Consider the following 17,416-nt stretch of genomic DNA (forward strand, 5'->3'; position numbering starts at 1 on the left):
GTGAAAAGAGGCGGGGGCTGGTGAGGGGGCGCAGCCAGCAAAGGCACTTGTTGCTGAGTATGATGATCCAAATTGGATCCCCAGAGCCACACGGTGGAAAGAAAGAACTGATTCCTGCAGATTGTCTTCTGACACCCCCGCCCCCCCCCACACACACAATTGAAGTAATAAAAAAATATTACGGTCTTCTGGAGAAAAAAAAAGAGGACAAGTTTGTCTATTTTTATGAAAGTCTAACAAGAGGAGTTCAGCCCCTCCAACACCCCAAATGTACAGAAATAAACCTAGTATCTACTATTGACACCCCAGCTGCTCCCACGCAGCTGCTATGGCCCAAACCGGAGCCCAGAATGGCTTTCTTCCTGACCGTCTACGACCAGTGGCAATGTCTGGGGGCAATCCAGTTGTGCCACAGCCGTCATTTCTCCAGGGACAGACAGAGGGCTTTGTTAAAGTTGACATGCCCCACAGGCTAGCAGGAAATGGCACGGGCTTGTACACAGGGCTCCCCAGAGCAGGGCTTCTGAGCAGAAAGGGGTCTAGCAACCCCAAGAACCAGGTAGAAAGAAGCAGCTGGGAGCCTGCGGGGATCCCCCAGTGACTCGTGGAACAGATCCCACAATGCTTTTAGTCATTACCCTGAGCACCAAAAGCACAAGGCCCGAGACCAGCCAGATCTTTATGCTTCTGGGGACTAGATAGGAGGGATGAGGAATAGTAAGATTATTCATGCTAATTTTGATCCCCCTTTAATAGTGTGTGTGTGTGTGTGTGTGTGTGTGTGTGTGTGTGTGTGTGTGTGTTCATGTATGTATGTATCAGAAAGCACACGTGTGGATCCCTAAGACTAAGAGTGGGTAGAAGAGTGGTTAAGGACACAGAGAATATTTTAGGATGCTAAAAACCGTCCTTAAATTGATCATATAGATTACATAAAGATAGAAGATAACGTAAGTATGTCAAAAAGCACCAAATGCTTGTGCAAACTTATGGGCTTTTGTGTATGTTATACTTCAATTATTTATTAATCACAAAAGTGTATCCATAGGGGTTTTTAATGAAAACATTTCCCTGGGAGGGTCCTACAGTTGCTGTCAGTTGGCACTGGACCATAGAATGTTCTGGGGTCACCTGTGAAGTCCGAGAAGCCTGTTGGTTGGGCTCTGGTGACAGTTGGACTCCTGAACGGTCGTACTGGTGGCAGAGGCCCAGGGCAGTGCTCTAGGTTGCTGCTTTAGGGGATGTGTCCCTGAGCATTTGGGGAGAGGAGAGGCTGCGGCTGACTGTTTTGTTTGGGGGCTCGTCCCGGCCCCTAGAAAAGCTAGATGTGCCTACCTGCACGAGGACCGAGGGGAGGGCACTCTTCTAGAAGCTGCCTGGTGCAGACAGAGGTGAGAGGAGCCTTGGGTAAGAATGCAGCCTCTCCGGGGCCAGCTAGGAGTAAGAACTCAGGCCTCACAGGGAGAAAAAGGCCCGGGGCCCAGGAGAGGTTTATGGGTTTAGTGTCCTTCCTGTGGGAACCAAGCGCCTGGAGAAGACAGACCCTTCCTTAGCCATCTCTGTTTAGAGCCACCCTCCGGCCCTTCTCACTCCTGTCCATTTTCCAATGGCCACAGGAGGATCAACTTCACTCCCCCAAACCCCATTTTTCTAAGAAGGAAAGGAGGTCCTGGGAATTGAAATCCAGATGCTGAAGAATTTCCAAAGAAACCTGGAGTTCAAATTGTTCTCTCCCATTTATTAACCAGATGGGTGTCAACAAGGGCCTTAAGCTTGTTAGGCCTCCATTTCTTTCTCTGTTAATAGGTTCAACAGCCCCGAGGTTGCAGAAGACAGTCCTACAACCTTACAGATGTTCTCTGAGTGCGCGCTGTACCGTCAGACCTAATTTTGGTCTTTGATTTTGAGAAAGCACATTTCAGTGTGCTTTCTGGCCTCTCATTTTTTTTATTTGCTCTACCTTAAGGTACGCAAAGAGTCAACAGGGATTTTCTAGCTCCACGGTTGGAGGTAGGAGTGGGGTAATAATGACACTTGGTGTGCTTGTGTGTGTGTGTGTGTGTGTGTGTGTGTGTGTGTGTGTGTGTGTGTCTACCTTGTTGTATTTGTTGGCTTGAGACAGGGTCTCACTCCAGCCTGGACCTCACTAAGTGAGCTAGGAACTTGCCCATCTCTGCCTCCCCAGCGCTGGGATGACAAGTGTATACCACCACACCTGGCTTTTGTTGTTTTGTTTTAACACAGTCTCTGGGGATTGAACTCTGGCCCTTGTGTTTGCACAGCAAGCCCTTCACCAGCTGAGCCATTCCCCGGTCTCTGCACCACCCTCTTCAGAAGTCCCAAATAGCAGGAACACAGGGCAACAGACTGCAGCTCTCTCCACAACCAACACCCACCAGGAGACACAGAAGTGGCAGCCACCACTTTCCAGCCCAGAGCCTCCCAGCAGGAAAGACGAAGGGATGGAGATTATTTTCCCAGGTCCCAGCCAGACCTAGAGGACAGAGTACAGATGGCACAGGGTCACAGGCAGGATCCACTCTGAGCCAGAGGCTTTATCACAGATGTTCACTCTTCCCCACATGACCTCACTACCTGGCCCTTCCACCCCCCACCCCACCCCCCACCCCACCCCCCCACCCCGTTCCAACTCCTCTCCCCAGGGTGGCGTTCATGAGCCAGACGGAGCGAAGTCTGATTTCGAAGCACCTCTACGTCTGGCTTTGAACTAAAAAGCAGCTTGAGGGAGCTGGAGAGGTGATTTGTTGCTTAAAGAGCACTGGCCAGTCTTGCAGAAGTTCAACTCCTAGAACCCACATGATGGGAGTGTAAACCTCTTAATTCCAACTCTGGGGGATCCAGCGCTCTCTTCTGGGCTCCTTGGGCACCGCACACACAGGCAGGCAAAAACACTCATATGCAAAAAATAAAAAAGCAACTGGGAAAGGCATCTCAAAACTCAGGTAGCCGGAGGGACACTGGAGGCATCTTCAGCAAAAGCCTTTAGATCCTGCAGTGTCGCTGGCTACCTCCGCTGCTAAAGTCCCAAGGGAGCTGGGACTTGACAAAAGCCTCTCAAGTCCATTTCATGTGTGTCCTTCCTGCTCAACCCTTCTGGTCCAGAACTGGAGCTCTGGACACCCTGACCCTGGTCGTGAGGCACCACCAGGGAAAAGAGGAAGGAGTCCGGGTGAAACCACAACCGTCACTCAAATCTCTGCCTCTGCTCTTGTGATGTAGGACATGGCGCTGCCTGCCTGACATCACAGTGGGCTGGACTCGGATCCTCCTGGAGTCACATGGACTTGGTGCTCTGGAGACACACTTGTAACCCCTGCAGGTATTCCCGATTTCCCTGCTCCGTGGAATGGTTGGTGGGGCCTCGCTGGGCAGTTTATATGAGCACGGGACAGAGACCTTCAAGCCTGAGAAGAGTCTCCCAGCGCCCCCTGGGTCAGGGTGGAGTCAGTGGGGGTGGGGGACAATTTTAGGACAGTAGGATTGACAGAAGGGTACTTCTTGCTTGGAAGGAAGTGCCCTTGTGAGAACATGCAGGGTCAAACCGCAGGCAGAGAGGGCGGTGGGAAAGGCCACAAAGACACAGTGTTAATGCATCAGAGTGTGGAGAGCCCACCCCCTTAGCTGGTGGAAAATGCTGTGTGGTAAGGACCGAAGAGGAGAGGCTGAGGTATGAGAGAGTCCAGGTCCTCACAGGGCACACGTGTCAAAACAGCGGACAGGGAAGGAGAGAGAAAAAGAGCAGGTAGCCAGGCAGGGTGTCCAGGGAAGCGGCTCCCAGGGAACATGGTACAGAGCAGCCAGGACGGGGACATCCCTGAGGCCCAACCCAGGTCTGAAACAGCTGCCAGCCACTGGGGACCGTGTGGGCAGATACAAGCAGGCAGTGGGCTGGAGCTGAGTTTCAGAAAACACGGCTGAGCAGTCTTATCCTCACACCAGCAAGACTTCCAGTTCATCTGAAGAGGCAGGACAGTGCACTCAACCTTGGCCTATGGTTTCTGGGTGTATGTACTCATCCATTCCTAGCAGCCAGAGGGACACAGGCCTCTCACCTGAGCACTCACTAGGCAAGTTAGGCACTTTTCCTGAGAAGCAGAGACACACCTCCCACACCCAACACCCCCGCCCCCACCCCCTCCACCCTCCCACATCTCCCCACCCCCCACTGCGTGTGCGGTAGCATGCCCATGTCTTTAGAAAGACTCAAGGGTGTGGATTGCAACTTCCTAGTTCCCCAAGGCTTATATGGAGCCCATCCGTGACCTTAGAGACACCCAAGAACTGAGCAGGAACCTGAGCCTCTCTTCCCACATCACAGATTCACGCCCCCTTTAATTTAGCCCATTCCCAGCAGCAGCCCGTTTCTCTGAAGTCACCTTTGCCCCACCCATCTTGAGCTCCAGGGGCTTCCTAGGTAACCTAGAATCGTCCTGGCATCTCTACTGGTCTACAGCTGCAGACTCGTGGGGTTACAACAGAATCATGCTGTTGTAACAATTTGCTTGGTGTCTCCACACTTGGATGAGCCTCTGGGCATAAGAGCTGGTCTTCTAATAGACAGGGCCACCTGCAGGGTGAAGACCAACAGGTTGATGTCACCTTCTCAGTTTCGATAAGAAAAGACTAAAGCACAGAGGCAGCATGGTTGCTTAAGTGATCACACAGGGACTTAGCACCTTGCTGCCCATTGGCAGCCACTGGTCACTTACGTTAGCTGAGTTTGGTTCCCAGAATTCCTATCAGCTCAGAACTGCCTTTGACTCTAATTCTGCAGAATCTAACATCTTTTGGCCTCTGAAATCACCTCCATATGTGGTGCATAGAAACTCCAGGCACACACACACACACACACACACACACACACACACACACACACACACACTTTAAAAATAAGTAAATTTTTAATTAAAAAAAAATTACAACTTCAAGTCTACAATTTAAACTTTACTTCCCAATTGCAATGGTCCTATTTTATAGACTCAGTAGTTAGTATGCAGCTAGCAGATACCCCATCAGGGAGCTCAAATAGTGACCTCCAGCAACACCTCCCAAAGAGCCTCGGAGCCTGCCAGTGGTCACCCACGGTACCTAGGTAAGGAATCAAACCACCGTCTTGCCTATAGGTCGCTCTGACCCTGACTTGTCTTTCATTTTCTGCCACCAGCTTGTTCCAGTCCCCAGAGTGCCTGGAACCCTTGCCTCTGAGATGCAAGTAAAGAATGAGATAAGTACTAAGAATGTGACCAACTGTGTTTGAGTCCCCCCACAAACACGTACTGGATATCCAGCAGGAGATATTACAGACTGGAACCAGAGTGTCCCCTCCCCGCCTCACCTCCAAGCCATGTCCTCACCAGCTTATCACCAGACACGGGTCTCTAGTAGCTTCTGGCATTTCAGAGACCAGGGAAAGTCAAGTTTACTCAAAGTCCTGGATTCCTCTGGCTTCTCTATGCTCAGAACTTACATTAGGAGAACAGTTGTTCTCTCAGGAGCTCCCACACAGCTCCTCGCTCTGGTTACACTCTGCTGATGCAGTCTGCCCAGCATGGGAACTGGTCTTCCATGGAGGCACCAAGGCTGGGCCACCTTGACCTTCAGAGCCATACCCACAAGGCTGTCCAGATGTGTTCTCCATCCTCCTTGTCAATCTCCTGCCTTCGGTCCTCGACCCTGAGGCTGTCTATACCCCTTGCCTTGGTCTCTGTCTCCCTGCTTAGCAACTGGCTCATTTGCCATCTACAAACAGCTTCCAGACACCCTGTTCTTTCTTCTGGCTGTGGGTAGGTCCTGCTCAACTGCTGCTTCTGTGACCCACAACTCGAGGGGCCGGAGATCCGACTTGTTCTCCTTTTCTGGGCTGCCTCTGCCGTATCTGACTCCCCTTCCTATTGAGTGTGCATTCCGAGTTCCAGGCTGCAGAAACCAACCGGCCACCTGAGAGTCAAGTATCTTCTCTTTTCCTTGCATGGAGTATCCACAAGAGAAAACGGGTCCCTTTCTGTAGGCATGCCTCCTCCATGTCAGACAGGATGTTTCTAATGGGCGCATCCTTCCTTTCGTAAAGCCCTCAAAGGAGCCTGACTCCCTGGGGTGCCGGAGGCCCTTTCCCATCAATTGGGAAGGTGCTGCGATCCTTCCCATGGATCCGCAAAGAGTGGGTACCAAGGATCTTCTTGCTGTCTGGTAACAGAAAACAGACTAAGACCTTGTGGGAAGAACAGAATGAAAAAAAAAAAGAATGTGAAAGAAAAGTAGTTGGGGAGAGAGATTTTACAAGGCTTTTCCTAAATGTCCCTCCACACTGGTCCATTTTCAGACCTATCCTGTTACTGTTTTGTTTACTCAAGAGCCCATGTGAATTGGTTAAAAGCAGGCATGAAAGGAAATGCTCACAGAGAGACAAGGCAATGGAAGTGTCTAAAGTGGACTTGTGTTCAATTTCATAGACAGCCAAGGCAATGAAGCCTGCCGCCCAGGGAGGCCAACTCACACCTGTCACATGCTCAAGAACCTGGAAGGAGGGTCACTTCCGGTAGTGGAAGACTGCTCTGTCAAGCGAGTGGAGGCTTTGGGAGCTTTCCCTCCCCTTGCACAAGTTGACACATTTTATATGTATTAATGGATAAAGAATATGAGGTGCTGGGGTTATGGATGAGGGTTTCTCAGAGATAAAAACAGATGCAGGAACACAGCATGTATCTGCTTCCTCCCTTCGAGTCCCACAGGCCACAGGCAGCAGGGACTACACAGCCATGACAGAGAAAACAGCCCGCCTACACCCTCTACACCCCCCCACCCCACAGTGGAAAAGCCTTTATCCTTTTGGGGAGGATCTGGATTCTCCTCCCAGCCTTTTGGAATATAAGACGCCTCTCTTCAAGAGCCCTAATTTGTCTCAGGCTTTTAGAACCAGAGAGAGGTTTCCAAGGTGTGGAATGTAATACCTGGGACGGTGGGGATGTGCCGTCCCTTTGTCCCGGCATCTTAAGAACTTCACCTGAGGTAATAGGATGGATTTTAACTACTTGATGCTCTTAGGACATTAACTGAAAAGTTTTATTATCCTTATGGATCAAAGAAATTTAAAAAACTGAATAGGGTGGAAAAAAACCATCTGAGCTCTAGTCAAAGCAAACAGCCATCTGCTGGCCGTGCAGTGTCTGTGTCCTGGGACTGCTAAGACACTCCAAAAGTCTTCTTTTTGTTGTTGGGGTTTTTTTTCCTTTAACAAAATATAAAACAAAAACCATCACATTGAAGTTGGAGAGGACAAACAGAAGGAAAAGTGCTCAGGAGAAGGCACTAGAATCAGAGGCCCACCGGTTCCCACACTCGGGAGTCCCATAAAAAATACTAAAGCAAAAGCTCTAATGTATACTCAGAGGACCTGGCTCAGACCCACGGCCTCCACTAAGTTGCAGAGTCTGTATTTTGGGTTTCGCGGATGGAAATGCACATCCTTACGATTCTTCATGGGGAGGAAGAGACCCGGGAAAGTCAGCTCTGGCCACACAACTTTGACTCCAGAAATTCCACTTTGTGAAGTCAAAAGGAGTTGTTACAAGGCTTCCCGTGACAGGATGGCTGAGATTGACAGAGCCGAAAGCACAATGCAAAGGAAGCTATGCAGCGGACGTCGCAGAGCTAGAGTGACAGGGAGATGAGGATGGAGATGCCCCACCCCACCCCGTGAAGACGACACCCTTTTTTTTTTTTCTCTGTGAGTTGTAAAGTTGGAAACAGAGGAAATGGCAACTTTGCTGACTTGTGTCAATGTTTGGTCAATGTTTGCAGCTTTTCCTTTGAGAATGTGTCCGATCGTGGACCTGAGAAACCAGTTGTGACTGCAGATCTGAACTCTTGGCTTACTACATAAAGTATGGTGCTAGTTGTTTTTAGATGATCCTTCTATATCCTGATCTGGAATACTTTTCATTGTCTACTTAAGTGAAAACTGGAAAACACAGCTCTTGCTCCAAAAGGAAGAAGAGAATTTGTTTTGAGCCAAATATGAATGGCCGAGGCCCAGAAACTCACATAGAGGTTATCTTAAATGTGCTTACAGTACTCTCCTCCATGGAAGAGGCTATATGAATGTTCATAATATAGAACAAAAGGTCAAATATTAATACATTTACCCAATACATTAGTGAGGACATCAGATACATGGTCACTCAAGAGGAAGGAAATCTCTTCAAAAGGACCCGGGTTTGGGTTTGGGGCTGGTGGGAGTTGGTCATTAATGGCTTTTAAGTCAGACTGAAGTTAGCCGGAGATCAGATCAGTCTGGCACCTGATCTACAACACTGCCGTCTCCTGGCCTGGGCTTCTGATTGGTCAATTGCTACAGAATCTTCTATGTGGATGTTCAGGGAACTGCAATTCCCAGCATGGGGAAACATATGGCAACATTGTCTTTGGCAGAATATGGACTAGAAGAGTATGCATGCCTAGCTCAGTATCAATGGAAATAGAAAATTCCGTGAGTCTGTGCTAAGGAACAGACTGCATCCGCTCGTGGATAAGGGCTGGGCTGTGATAAGAACAAATGGAAGTATTTTCTTAGGGGCTCAGATTTATTCACTCAGCAAATATATTGTCTACTCTGCGCCAGGCACTGAATTCTTCCCGAAGACTCAGTGCCGGACAGCAGCCTCCACCCCATAGAAACTGCTCTCCAGTAGTAGGGCTGAAGCAGACAGAGATTACAGTCAGACAGAAACCAGTCCCAAAACGTCAGGGGGCAGAAACGCCGTGATGGAAAATTAAATCGGGTGTCCCAGAGACGGGGCTGCTATTTTGAGTGGGGTGATGAGGGAAGGTTTCTCTCTAGGAGGTAATAACTGGGCTAAGACCAAAAAAAAGAGGGGCGCCAGGCAAGCGCTTTCGTGTCAAGCACCATTTTGTGGTTCGTTTCTAGTCTGTCTCCGGGGACTCCCGTTCAGAGCACCCCAGGCCCAACCCTAACACATTCTGGGTGATCTTTTAGTGTCAGAAGACACCTGGGTCCATAGCCTGCCCCTCCAGTCTCTCTGCATTCCAAAAATGTGTGTGTGTGTGTGTGTGTGTGTGTGTGTGTGTATTGGGAAACAGATTGGTAAAGAAAAATGGATTTATTTACAGTTTGGAGAAAACAGAAAGAGACAAAGGCCTTGCTTTTTCTCCTGCAGTGTCCTGTAGCATTGTGTTGCCTTTCATGTGTGCATAAAGACACACATGTACAAGAAGTGTGCCACTCAGAGGACCCTGTCAGGTGCAAGGTTCTGGTGCCCGGCTCTCTCTTTCCAGGGACATCCTGGAGAAGTCCCAATTCCTGTTTGTTTCCTCGGGACTTGGGGGTACCGCGTTCCACCAACACGGAGCAGAGGTGTGGCTATCATCTGCCCTCTCTCCCCTGGAAACACACCAGGTACTGTTTATTACACAAACCAGCACGGTTCCAGAGAGGGTAAGATGTGAGAGCAGAGAGTACGCCATCCGGAGAGGCATATTCCAGGCTCAGCCCCTGCTTTCCTATTGTGTAACCTTGACCCTGACTTCTTGGTAACGTTTATCTCTAAAACAAGGAGTAATTTCAACTATCCCACAGCAACAATGCTTTTAAAGACTTCATCAGTGTCTGGTATAGAGGAAGTGTTAAATCTATAGCTTACTGTTGTTATTGCTACTAACTTGAGAGAGTCAGCTCTTGTGGAACTTGGAGAATTCTTGTCCCCCAACTGGACTGAGTACAGTTGACAAATAAAGCTTTCCTGTATTTAAGAGTGTGATGTTTTGAGATATGCATTGTGAGATGATTACTGAAATTAAGCCCATTCGTATCAGAAGAACCACAGCTTACCTTGTGTGTGGTGGGGCGGGGGGAGTTGCAGGAATAACATCTAAGATTATCATCTTAGTATGCTTCTAGTGTCCAGTAATTGTCACTAGCTGTAGTCACTCTCATTATGCTATCAAGAATCCAAAATTAATTCCGCTTGTGGCTGACACTTGTTCCCTGTGACCAAGATCTCTCCATTTCTCACACACCCTGATTGCTGGACGGTCTGTAACCTTCTGTGTGTTTCTATGAGCTGAGACAGACCAACTAATCTTTTTTTTTTTTTAAGATGTTCTATTGTGGGGTATTCACCAGAGAAGACTGCTCAGAGATGGATTTAAGCCAATAGAAAGTCTTTATTAGCCTGCCGGCAACTACATTGAGTATTTGGGACCCCAGTGTAGCCCCAAGACTTTCTCAGGATGAGCTTTTAAGCACAAAAACCATGTTCTGGGTTGACATGCTTCAGTTAACAAGAACTGTTAGCCAGAAGTGGAACTACCAAAGCTAAAAAGCAAGATTAGTGTATTTTGAGATTTCCCAGAACTATTAGCTTTGATAGATTGGATTTTTGTTTTCATTTTGGCTGGTGGTGCTGTCTACATGCTGAGTTTTACAGCCTGAATGGCACTTCCATCACGAAGTCAGTTGTGCCAAGGCCTGGGGCCCTGTTACAGTTCATTCCAGATCATGATTCTGGACGTCCAAGGTTGAGGGCCTGTGCCTTCTCACCAGCAGAGTCCCTAGACAGTGTGGGGGCCACATGACAAGCAGAGCACGTGGTTTCACTTAATAAAGAACCAGATCCCACCATGGGGTTTCATCCTTAGGAATTTAAACCACCCTTACCATTCTCAAAGACCCTGCCCTCAGACACCGTACTTGGGTTGAGTTTTGACCCTCTCAACATCTCACAGTGGTAGCTTAGTTTCAACACACAAAGCCTCCAGAGATGCTCAAACTATATGAAAGCCATATCACCATCCAATTAATTGTGAATGTTACCCTGCTTGAGCAAGGTCAAGAGTTTCCAGATTCTTGGGCTCTTGTTGGAACTGAAATAAAAGCTCACACAGATCTACAAAAGTAGCAGGGAATTTGTATTTAAAGCAATGGAAATGAGTGCACTACAAGGGCTTAACAGACCACACTTGTGAAGATGCTTCGGGGCTCAGATGATTGTTTGGGGCTCCTTTTATGGGGTTCGGGAGGCTTAGGGGTGTAACATGAGTGGGTTATCTTTCTATTGATGGAGGTCATATAATTTATGGCACATGTCCCTTCCCACAATGCATCTGAATGTCCTTGATCAGGTTGGTTTGGTATAGATTGAGATTTAGGCTGGGGTCTCACTGTGTAACCTTGGCTGGCCTGGAACTTAGTATGTAGACCAGGGTGGCCTCAAACATGAAGTGATCCTCCTGCCTCCACATGCCCAGTTACTCATGGGCATAAGATGGTAAGTAGGGACTTCTCCCTAAAAGCTTATTTGAAGACACAGTTTTTCCTAACTGCACGTGCATTCAAAATCAGTCCAGGCTAGACCGACCTTTCTACTCCATACCCAGATACACTGGGAATATATTTGAATATAAGTTTGGCAGTGGTGAGAAAAGGAGAAACATCCCATTGTCTAGATAAAGGAGCACTACAGGTATAGCCCAATGCAGGGAGGGGTCCAGTGTCGTCCGCTGCACTGGGGTGAGATGTACTTAGTACATTCAGGCAAAGGGCCTGGAATGCCAAGTGCATTAGAACAGGGAAGCGGGGGAGCCCAAGCCAAGTGGAGTCCCAGGATACAAAGACAATCCCTACGCTTGCCTGCCTCACTGGATTTGTGCTTCCCTGGTGATTAGTGATGCTGACTGAGCACCAGATTGTTTTCTTGGAAAAAACACGTCTAGTCAGATCTTTTAACTCATTTTCATCAGGCTACTTAGGGACTTTATTTACATTTTTTTTATTCTTGAGGAAGTGTCTCCTTTAGTCTAGTTTGGACTCACATACTCTATGCAATCAGGGATGATCTTGAACTCTTGATCCTCCTGCCTCTGCTTCCCAAGTGTTGGGGTTCCAGGTATACAGGATACTAAGCAAACCATATGCAAATGTTTCTCCCATTCCACAGTGAGTTTCTGTTTCCTTTCTTGGGCAGATTTTTCCCATTAGACCTATCATTTTTTTGTTGCTTGTCATGTTGGTGTCAAAACCCTTGAAAGGCCAGTGTCGCAGCCCTTTCCCTGTCTTCTTCCAGCAGTACACTTCTGGTTTCAAGTTTGATGTTTGCTTAATCCATTCTGAGTATTGGTTGCTGATGCCAGCATGTGTGAGTGCACGAGTGTGGATGTGTGTGCACACACACGCATATGTAGTTAGCATGAGACAGGGTCTGTATGCATGCTGATAATTTTTCCCTTGTCATTTATCAAATTTTTTCCCTATTTGTGTATTTATGACTCATTAGTTAATTATTAGTTGACCCATATCTGTGTAGATTTATTTCTGAACTTTCTGTTCTATTTCACTGGCCTCTGTTGTCTACTTTTGTGTTTTTACTATTTTAAAAGTTTAAAATAATAAAATATTTGAAGACAAAAAAATTCATAAGGAATGTATGCTATGCAACTTTTTTCTCATTTTAGTATATTTCTATTTTTTTCATACAGTATATTTTTTTATTATATTCTTCCCCCAACATCTCCCAGATCATCTCTACTTCTCTACCCATCTATCTTAGTTACTGTTCTATTGCTGTGAAAAAAAAAATGACTAAGACAACTCTCATGAAAGAAACCATTTAACTGAGGACTTGCTTACAGTTTCAGAGGCTTGGTCCATGATTATCACTGTGGGAAGCAGACAGGCATGGCACTAGAGTAGTAGCTGAGAGCTTTATGTCCTGATGGCAACAGCAGGCAGAGAGAGAGACATGGGACATGGCATGGGCTTTTGAAACCTCAAAGCCTCCCCCCGCCCAGTGACACCTCCAACAAGGCCACACCTCCTAACCCTTCCCAAAAAGTTTCACTAACTGGGGACCAAGCATTCAAACATATGAATCTATGGGGCCATATTGGTGAAACTATTAAGGCCACTCCACATAGTTAAAAGGGAGGTTTATTTTGTGGGGTAACTTACAGGCTACAGGGTCTGGGAAAGGTGTGGCACAGTCCAGCGGTGTTCTCTGGAGAACTCTGCTCGGTCTACCTCCAGTGTCCAGGGTCCAGGAACCAAGAGAGCCCACGCATCTGGATCTCGGGTCTTCAGGGTCTTCTCTCAGCCCCGCCTTGTAGGCGTGACCATTACTGAAGCCTCAATGGGGGTTGGAACTTCCAGGTCAAAGCTGGAATGGCTACCCACTACAGGGCCATTCTCATTCAAACTACCACACCACCCAACTTCATGTTGTTTCAAAAGAAAGGAAGAAAGAAAAAAGGCTGGCATTGAACTCATAGAGATCTGCCTACTTCTGCTTCCCACATGTTGTGGAAATTACTTTAACTATGTAAAGATGTGTTACATTTGTTTATGCTGTGGAATATATATATATATATATATATATATATATATATATATATATATTTGGTTTTTCGAGACAGGGTTTTCTGAAGCCTTTCCTGAAACTCATTTTGTAGCCCAGGCTGGCCTCAAACTCACAGAGATCTGCCTGCCTCTGCCTCCCATGTGCTGGGATTAAAGGTGTGCGCTACCACCACGTGGCATGAATATTACTTTAACTGTGTAAAAGTGGGTTACATTTGTTTATGCTGTCTTTGTTAATGAGGTAAAGATGTGTTGGTGGTTCACCTTGCCTGCCTAAGGCACCTGATTGGTCTAATAAAGAGCTGAATGGCCAATTGCTAGGCAGAGAAAGGATAGGCAGAGCTGGTGGGTGGAGAGAGTAAGGAGGAGAAATCTAGGCTTGAGAGAGGAAAGAGAAAGAATGAGGGAGAAAGAGAGAGACACACCCAGGGCCAGATGCCAGGCAGCTGCTAGCCAGCCAGACACAAGAAGCAGCAAAGTAGGACAGACAAACAGGTAAAAAGCCACAAGGCAAAACATAGATGAAAAGAAACAAGTTATAAGAGCTAGCAAGAAACAACCCTAAGCTAAGGCCAAGCATTCATAACTAGTCAGTCTCCATGTCATGATTTGGGAGCTGGTTGGTGGTCTGGAAAAAAAAAAGCCTGGTACATTTGGTGTTCCAACATTGGGCCCATATTTCCACATAGGGCCTGAGATAGCTGGGGGGTAGAGGGGAGAGCCTGACACTAAGTAGAAATAAGAAGCTAAGTACAAATGCCTGCCACAGGGAAGGGCACCAGCTTCCCAGAGCTGGGGCGGTTGAATGCAGTTCCCAGTCAAACAGAGCTCAGGATGGTGGGCTTAGGCTTGGCTTTCACAGACCCAAGAAGGGGGGCAGGGCCAGCCACCAGAGCCGCCAGCAGAGGGCCCAGCCACCACCACTTAGCAGTTTTAAAGAAAAAAGAAAGAGGGTATAGACAGTCATAGAAAAAAAAGTTTAAAAATAATATCTTTAAAGAAAGAGTAAAGCAGTATAGAAAAGACAAGCCACGTAAAGATGGGAAATGCACAGAGTCTGGATCCTGTATAGTGCCTTGCTGATTTTGAATTTTTTTTGAATGCTGAAAACTACAGCTGCTGAGAGACATTGGATTGTAAGAGGCACTGTTGAATTAAACCAGTATAGATACTTTAGGGATGTTTTAACTTTAAAATGGAAATCAGAAAATGTTGTGCATTGGGGAAGAGGTTATACTTTTGTTTCCACAGGAAATGAAAAGTTGTGGATTTGTTCAAGGTTAATACAGATCAGGTTTGATCAGGGGAGACCTGAAAATCTTGACTGCAGATATAAAGAAATAAACCTAGAAAAACTATAAGACAAGTGACACATATTTTACCTGCTCAAACATTAAAAAAAAAATCTTCTCTGGCTGGCTTGTATACAATGCACAGTTCTGCAGGACTGGTGGGCAGAAAGAATAAGAGGAGGAGGAATCTAGGCTCAAGAGAGAAGGAGGGAGAACGAGAGGGACACACCTGGAGCCAGAAGCCAGGCAACTACCAGCCAGGCAGCCAGACATGAGAAGCAGTGAAAGAAAGACATACAGGGCCTGGAGAGATGGCTCAGCAGTTAGGAGCACTGACTGTTCTTCCAGAGGACCCAGGTTCAATTCCCAGCACCCACATGGCAGCTCACAACTGTCTGTAGCTCCAGTTTCAGAGGACACGACACCCATGACAAAAAAACCAATGTATATAAAATAAAATGTTTTAAAAATCATAAGGTAGAAAGCAATAAAGGAATACACTCAAAGTCCACCTCTACCTTGTGTGGGCACATGCACATGTGCGTGCATACAAAATAAATGTAATTAAAAAAAAAGATATACAGAAGGAAAGAAAGGTAAAAAGCCCAGAGGCAAAACATAGACAAAGAGAAACTGGTTAAGTTATAAGTAAGGATTCTGTCCTTATTACGTCATCAGCCTGCAAAGCAGACATGCCCTCCCATGCGCTCTCTTTCTGTATTCCCTCTGTACTTCCCCTCCGCACCATCTCTGTCTCTGTCTCTGTCTCTCCTTCCTCCTAATAAAGCTCTAAGAAGGTAACCATGGCTCGTGATTCTTCCGCCACCACAGCATCTAGCACCAGCCACTAGCGCTGCATACCCGCTGCAATAGCCACGGCCAGCCTTGAGCGCCACTTACCCTTTCAATAAGAGCTAGCGAGAAACAAGCATAAGGTAAAACCAAGCATTCACAACTGATAAGAAGTCTCTGTGTAATGATTTAGGAGCTGGCTGGTGGCCCAAAAGAAAAAGCCTGTTACACTCACATACGTAAATTAAAGGTGTGCACCACCACACCTGGCTGGCTCCAATTTTGTTTTCCTTTCTTCTTTTCTTCCTTTCTTTCTTTTGTTGTTGTTGCTGTTGTTTTTTTTGTGTGTGGGGGGGGGGGTTTGTTTTGAGACAGGTTTCTCTGTAACGATCTTGGCTGTCTTGGAACTTGCTCTGTAGACCAGGAACTCACAGAGACCCACCTGCCTCTGCCTCCCAAGTGCTGGGATTAAAGGGGTGTGCCATCACTGCCCAGCTTCCCATTTCTTTTCTTACAATCCTTTATCAAACATTTGCCATTTAAAAAAAATATATATATCAGTCTAGCCCTTTGAGTCGGTCCTCTGCTATCACCAAAGTCACAGGCAATGAAAGGGTATGTTTGGGTTTTATAAATATCTTCACTTTCCTATGCTGTCGCCTTTGCAGAGTGGGAGGAAGAGTTCATTCCAAATGAACTCCAAGATCCAAAAAGAACAGCCCTCTCTGGATGCAATCCTACCAGGAACATCTGGTGAGGTGACAGGCTCTGGCATCTGCAGTGTCCCTCCAGCTGATCACATCATTTTCGTTGTATCTGATTGGCTGTCTTGTGTGTTCTGAAGGAACTGTTTAGGCAGGATGCGTTTGGGAATTTCATTTTCCCTTCACTATTTATTGAGCATCTATTATGGGTCAAAGCTGGAACAGCTAGCTACCCACTACATAAACCCATCCATCTATCCATTCTCATCCACCCATTAATCCATTTGACTAGTCAGCCACCCAACATACCACATGTCCATCCATTTATGCATGTATCCTAACTATTCAACTGTCGGTCCATTCAATAAACATTTACTACCTTTTGTGCTAAGGAATGTGCCTCTAAAGATGGAAGGACTTGGGCCTTGTTTTTAACCTCAATGAATAGAGGTTTAAAAAGAGATAAACAGATAATCAAAACAATACCATAAAGTGTTAGAAGTGTCAAGACAAATTCATGACTCACTCAGTGATCCCATAAACAGTGGTAGAGTGAGGGTGAGGCTCATTAAAAATAAAAAAAAAAACCCTCCAGAGTAAAGGAGCCACCTGCACTGTGTAGAAAGCGCTGATAAGATAGGGTGCTGGTGGGCAGTTCGATCAAGGAGCATCAAGACATGAAGACAAGGCACCACTGTCTGTCAGAGGAAGGTAGGTCTTAGATATTGCTAAAGGGAATGAAAAGATTAAGTTGTCTGGAGTCATCAAAACTCCAGACAAGTCTGGTCAGAACAAGTGTTCCAAGAGGATTGTAATCAAAGAAATTGGAACTAGCCAAGTGTGGTGGCGCACACCTTTGACCTCACCACTTGGGAGGCAGAGGTAGGCAGACCTCTGTGAGTTCAAGGCCAGCCTGGTGCCCAAGGTGGCACAAGAAATAGGCAACTACAGGTCCAAGTTGAAAACATAGGACAGACCTCCAGGATAGGAGGCCTGGCGAGAATCTGAGAGCTGGGAATCAAGAGCCCTCCAAAGGTCTGCGCCTTCAACAAACACATGTCGAGTGCCAGGTTTATTTGAGACCTGGCAATCCCAACCTGAGGAAGATAAACCAGTGAAGTCAAGAAAACACAATAACTTTAATATAGTGTAATAGGAGCAAGAGCAGAGGGAAACTCAAGAGTTCCTGAAATGCACAGGAGAGCAGCTAACCAGGCCACATAAATCAGAGGCAATTCCAG

The sequence above is a fragment of the Peromyscus californicus genome, unplaced genomic scaffold (assembly GCF_007827085.1).
Source record: "Peromyscus californicus insignis strain IS unplaced genomic scaffold, ASM782708v3 Scaffold_5__1_contigs__length_169319896, whole genome shotgun sequence".
In the NCBI taxonomy this organism is placed as follows: Eukaryota; Metazoa; Chordata; class Mammalia; order Rodentia; family Cricetidae; genus Peromyscus; species Peromyscus californicus.